Raw genomic sequence first — 6,324 nt, 5'->3', positions numbered from 1 at the left:
AAGGAGGAGGAGGAGGAGAAGGAGAAGGAGGAGAAAAAGAGGAAGAAGAAGAAGAAAAAGAGGAAGAAGAGGAGTTGGTTTTTATACCCCGATTTTCTCTCCCACCGGTGACAAAGGGGGACATGGCAACCCTAGATTTGAACATGGGTCTCCCAGATCCTAGTCCAACACTACAGCACACTGGCTGTATTATATGGGGATATAATATTGACTGACCTCTTTCGCTCTATGCTGCCATGGAAATTTCTGACTGAGAAGCATCATATAACAAAATCAAACAACTTCAAAAGCATTCACCAAAACCCACAATGTAAAATTAGTAAAAGCAGCAGTATGCAGCATTAAAAGAGTACAACAAAATAAGCTACAAAAACAGCCAAAGCAGCTTGCCTTTTCCCAAAAGCATGAGAGGGGGGAATTCCTTCACCTGGCAGTTAAAGGGGGAGGGGAGGGGCTGTGGCTCAGTGGTAGAGCATCTGCTTGGCATGCAGAAGGTCCCAGGTTCAATCCCTGGCCTCTCCAGTTAAAGGGACTAGGCAAGTAGGTGATGTGAAAGACCCCCGCCTGAGACCCTGGAGAGCTACTGTCAGTCTGAGTAGACAAGACTGACTTTGATGGACCAAGGGGCTGATTCAGTATAAGGCAGCTTTATGTGTTCACAGAGCCCTTTTAAGTGTAAGCCACAGGTGAGCCCATGGAAGGAGGGAGTTCGACAGGTGAAGTACCCCGATGGAAAAACAGAGCATAGTCTCCATTAACAGCTGGGCCAGGTGCACGGGGGAGCCAACAGTCCTTTAGATACTCAATTCCCAGACCACTTGGGGCTGTAAGAAGCAGCCCTTTCAAATGTGTCTAAAATAACCTGGATGCCAGAACGGCTTTTTCAGAACTGGCGAGATACTACTCTTCAAATCTTACTCCCATTCCCAGCCTCACCACTGTATTAATATAAGAACATAAGAACATAAGAAAAGCCATGCTGGATCAGACCAAGGACAATCAAGTCCAGCAATCTGTTCATACAGTGGCCAACCAGGTGCCTCTAGGAAGCCCACAAACAAGACGACTGCAGCAGCACCATCCCGCCTGTGTTCCACAGCACCTAATCTATTAGGCATGCTCCTCTGATCCTAGAGAGAATAAGTAGTATGCATCATGACTAGTATCCATTCTGACTAGTAGCCACGAATAGCCCTCTCCTCCCTGAACATGTCCACTCCCCTCTTCAAGCCTTCCAAGTTGGCAGCCATCACCACATCCTGGGGCAGGGAGTTCCACAATTTAACTATGCGTTGCGTGAAGAAATACTCCCTTTTATCAGTTTTGAATCTCTCACCCTCCAGCTTCAGCAGATGACCCTGCGTTCTAGTATTCTGGACCAACAGACAGTTTTGAACAGTCTTCCAGGCCTGCCCCATAGAAGACACATTGCAGCAATCTAACTGGGACGGGATCACAGCATGGAAAACTGTGGCCAGGTGTTGCTTCCCCGAGGACAGGCAGAACTGGCGTGCCAACCAAAGAAGGTTAAGTTTGGCTACGTGCCCCAGGTGAGACCTATGTTTGCATCTACTGGCACCGATCTAACAGTACCCCCCAAGGTGTGATCCTGCTGTCTGAAAAGATCACAGTAAGAGACCCCGCTCCCTTGCTGGAGGGCAGCCAACCCTCTAAGGGCCGCCTGTTTAAACAGGCATCTGGGAATCGCAAGGAAGTCTTCCCTTTCTTCCATCGGCTGCTTTTTACTGTGGGAGTTGTCTTTAAAATAATTATTGATGGCAGTTGTTGATTGATGAGATTGTAATGTTTTTTAATAGCTTGCTTATTGGATTCGAAACACGGCATATAAGCAGGCAGGGCAAAAAACGATTCAAATGCACAAAGCAATAAATACGGCGGAACCCTGAGCTACCAGGATTGGGGCTTCAGACCCTCGGCTGCGGGAATTATATCCCCAAATTCTAATACAAGAACACAAATGCCACATAAATGCAGACCGGAAATGCGGCGTTACGCTGGCAGAGCTCAGCGGCCTTCCATAATTGAAGGCCTGTATTCTCTCTCCCCCCCCCCCACCCCCGGTCTCTGGTTTCCTTTAATTATACCACACATACAATTCCCTGCTTTCGAAATTTCAGTGACTCTAAATTCCCCTTTCCTGTTCGGTGGCCGAAGTCCAAGATGTACTCAACAAGAAAGAGCCTGAGCAGCTCAATCTGATTGCCCAGCGTGCAAATAAACAGAAATTATTGCAAGAACGTGGAAAAGGAACATGGATTTAATCCCGACTTTGGAAGGGTGTGTCTCTCAGCCAGGTAGAAGGAGGAGGAGGAGGAGGAGAGTTGGTTTTTATATGCTGGCTTTCTCTACCACTTAAGGAAGAAACAAACCGGCTTACAATCACCTTCCCCCTCCCCACAACAGACACCCTGTGAGGTAGGTGGGGCTGAGAGAGTGTGACTAGCCCAAGGTCACTCAGCTGGCTTCATGTGGAGGAGCAGGGAAACAAATCCAGTTCACCAGATTAGCCTCCGCTGCTCATGTGGAGGAGTGGGGAATCAAACCCGGTTCTCCAGATCAGAGTCCACCGCTCCAAACCACTGCTCTTAACCACTACACCACGCTGGCTCTCAAGAAGGAGGAGGAGGAGGAGGAGGAGGAGAAGAGTTGGGTTTCATATGCCGACTTTCTGTACCTTTTTAAGGAGAATCAAACTGGCTTACAATCTTCCTCCCTTCCTCTCCCCACAACTGACACCTTGTGAGGTAGGTGAGGCTGAGAGAGCTCGAAGAGAACTGTGACTAGTCCAAGGTCACCCTACAGGCTTCATGTGGAGGAGTGGGAAAACCAACCCAGTCCTCCAAACTAGAGTCCGCTGCTCTTAACCACTACACCACGCTGGTGAAACTGGGAGCGCTACTAGAATGTTTCAGTATATCCCCCCCTCCACCCAGCCCCGGTTACGCTTTGCATACACGAATTGCTTCAAATGTTTAAGGACCAGGTTGCACCCATGTCTCATATATTGATTCATGCTCCCTGTTTCCTGTACAGGATTTGTTTCCTCCAGAGCAGGGAGAAGCAGAAACACAGGGTGTGTTTCTAATAATCTAGTTATTGACAAGTGTACAAATTAAGCAGGCAAGAAGGATGCACGGAAGGAAGCACACGAGGCAGCTATATTTGCAACAAACCTATCCCAAGTTGGGCAGGGGCTGTGGCTCAGTGGTAGAGTATCTGCTTGGCATGCAGAAGGTCCCAGGTTCAATCCCTGGCATCTCCAGTTAAAGGGACCAGGCAAGTAGGTGATGTGAAAGACCTGTACCTGAGACCCTGGAGAGTCGCTGCTGATCAGAGTAGACAATACTGACTTTGATGGACCCAGGGTCTGATTCAGTAGAAGGCAGATTCATGTGTTCATGTGTACTAACCAGGGCTGACCCTGCTTAGCTTCTGAGAGCTCGTTCCTTAGCTCCTGAAACCCTGGAGAGCCGCTGCCAGCCAAGGGTCTGATTCAGTATAAGGCAGCTTCATGTGTTCAGCTTTCTGCACACTCTTCCCCTGAGCCAGCGTCCCTACTAGAACATGGAGTCATCTGCTGAAGCTGGAGGGTGAGAGATTCAAAACTGATAAAAGGAAGTATTTCTTCACACAACGCATAGTTAAATTGTGGAACTCCCTGCCCCAGGATGTGGTGATGGCTGACAACTTAGAAGGCTTTAAGAGGGGGGTGGACATGTTCATGGAGGAGAGGGGTATTCATGGCTACTAGTTAAAATGTATACTAGTCATGATGCATGCCTATTCTCTCCAGGATCAGGCCTATTATATTAGGTCCTGTGGAACACAGGCAGGATAATGCTGCTGCGGTCGTCTTGTTAGTGGCTTCCTAGAGGCACCTGGTTGGCCATTGTGTGAACAGACTGCTGGACTTGATGGACCTTGGTCTGATCTAGCATGGCTTTTCTTATGTTCTTATGATAATACTGGTTGAGTCCTTTGGAAAAACAGCTCCGGTTACAAAAAATATTCTTCCCATCCAAACGTAGCTGGAACCTCATCCTGACAGGTAAGGGTAATTCCTACTCAGAACAAGGTGGCTTCAGAACAAAAGCAGCTCAAGAAGGCATCAATCAAGCACCTCTCTTCACAACTGTGCTCCAGGCTATCTGAGAAACCTAGAGACAGCTGCCTCTTCCTCTGCCAGAGACCCTGGAGAGCCGCTTGCTGCTAGTTTGGGTAGATAATATTGACCATGATGGACTGATGGTCTGATTCAGTTTAAGGCAGTTCCATGTATTCCTGTGAGGAGGCAAAGCCCATTTCTAGGCTCCATCCGTGAGAACTAAAAAGGATTGGTGCGGGCAGGCACTGAAAAAACAAAGAAAGGTCATTTATGCATGGGAGTTTTATCTGAGGTTCGTCAGTGGCTGGACCCACGCCTTCCTGTTGGGAATCTCTGCACCAGCAGCCTCCAAGCTCAAATCAAGTCCCCGCCCTTTGAAATGCTGCTTTGAAACTGGCTTACTTGTAGTGCTTACTGTGAGAGAAAAGTCCCCCCCCCCCAACCCAACTGCTGCATAAAAAAAGCATTTTGTGGTTGCACCCACCACGCTGTGTCAGAATTCCAAGGGTGACTGCAGGCTCAAAAAGGTCGGGGACGCCGTTTAGGTGGTATCCAATTCCTAAGATTTTAAAAAGTACTCACCTAAATTACAAGATAAATATATCATACAGTTCATTTACTAGAGAGGCAGGACAGGTTGCAGCTACCTGCCAGTGTGGTATAGTGGTTAAGAGCGGTGGTTTGGAGCGGCAGACGCTAATCTGGAGAACTGGGTTTGGTTTCCCCACTCCTACACATTAAACCAGTGGGAAACTTGGGATAGTCACAGTTCTCTTAGAGCTCTCTCAGCCCCACCTACCTCAAAGGGTGTTCTTCTTCTGTTGAGTGTATGTGCGGCATTTAACCTAGGTTTGCTGCCACGTAATGAATGGAACAGGCCTCGCATTTTGTAACCTTTCCTTCCCGCATCCTGCCATGGGTAGAGCAGTTAGCTTGGGAAACCCAGAGAGCCACAAAAACGCAGGACCCTGGCATCCTCCCGTCCAAAAAGAGCCTGAAATCCCAGCTGTGGTCTTAGTTTGCCAAAAGGGGAGACACTGGGCAGTTCGCCACGCCAGAGAGAGCCGCAGCCGGATTCCCGGGAGTCACAGCCAGGAAGGTGGAAACGGGCAGTTCGACTCCCACGCACCGCGCTGAGTCTATGAAAACTGGAAAACGGTGCCGAGGACATGTTTTCCAGGTGAAATCCGAGGATGGAAGGAAGACCTCAGTGGAAAAAACCTGGTCCCGGTGGCTTCGGGATGCCAAGGGCCTTTGGAAAGCAGCATTAACCTTAAAGCTGAACAGTAGGAAGCTGACATTCAGGTCGAAACACTGGGAATAAAACTGGGAGGAGATGCACGAGAGGATTTGCTTTCCAGTGATACAGTTTCGAAGCTCAAGGGCTAGGCTTGGAAAAGGGCGTCCAACCTCAATTTCCCCAATTTCCCCTTAGCAGGTCATTACATCAGAGGAAACCATATACCAGCCAGAAGTAATAGATAGGGTTGCCAACCTCCAGGTACAGCAATCAAACAATTATCGAGTGCTCAATATTTAGTTACACAATCACAATAGCACTACTGCCAATCAACTCCCAACACTCATGCAATATATGCCAAGTGAGTATATTTCAATGGTAACAACAAAAGCATTCCATTAGTTGTCACACAAGTGCAAATTACAATATATCATGACAAAGTCAGTTCCTATGTATCATTTGATAGCAAAAAGTGCAAAGTTCATAGTTGCCAATGTAATGGGCTTCCGGTATGTTCTCCCATTTCACAGCAGCTTCTTCAATATAGGCAATTCTATGACAATATTTCATGGAACAACACCAGGTGACTCAGCAAGCAAGCCATTACATAGGAGGTTATACACCTTTGAGTGGAACATATGTTCCATGAAATATTGTCATAGAATTGCCTATATTGAAGAAGCTGCTGTGAAATGGGAGAACATACCGGAAGCCCATTACATTGGCAACTATGAACTTTGCACTTTTTGCTATCAAATGATACATAGGAACTGACTTTGTCATGATATATTGTAATTTGCACTTGTGTGATAACTAATGGAATGCTTTTGTTGTTACCATTGAAATATACTCACTTGGCATATATTGCATGAGTGTTGGGAGTTGATTGCCAGTAGTTCTATTGTGATTGTGTAACCTCCAGGTACAAGCTGGAGATCTCCTGCTATTACAACTGATC

The sequence above is a fragment of the Euleptes europaea genome, chromosome 4, assembly GCF_029931775.1.
Source record: "Euleptes europaea isolate rEulEur1 chromosome 4, rEulEur1.hap1, whole genome shotgun sequence".
Classification (NCBI taxonomy): Eukaryota; Metazoa; Chordata; class Lepidosauria; order Squamata; family Sphaerodactylidae; genus Euleptes; species Euleptes europaea.
The sequence above is the reverse complement of the archived record's forward strand: the minus strand, read 5'-3'. Positions refer to the sequence as shown.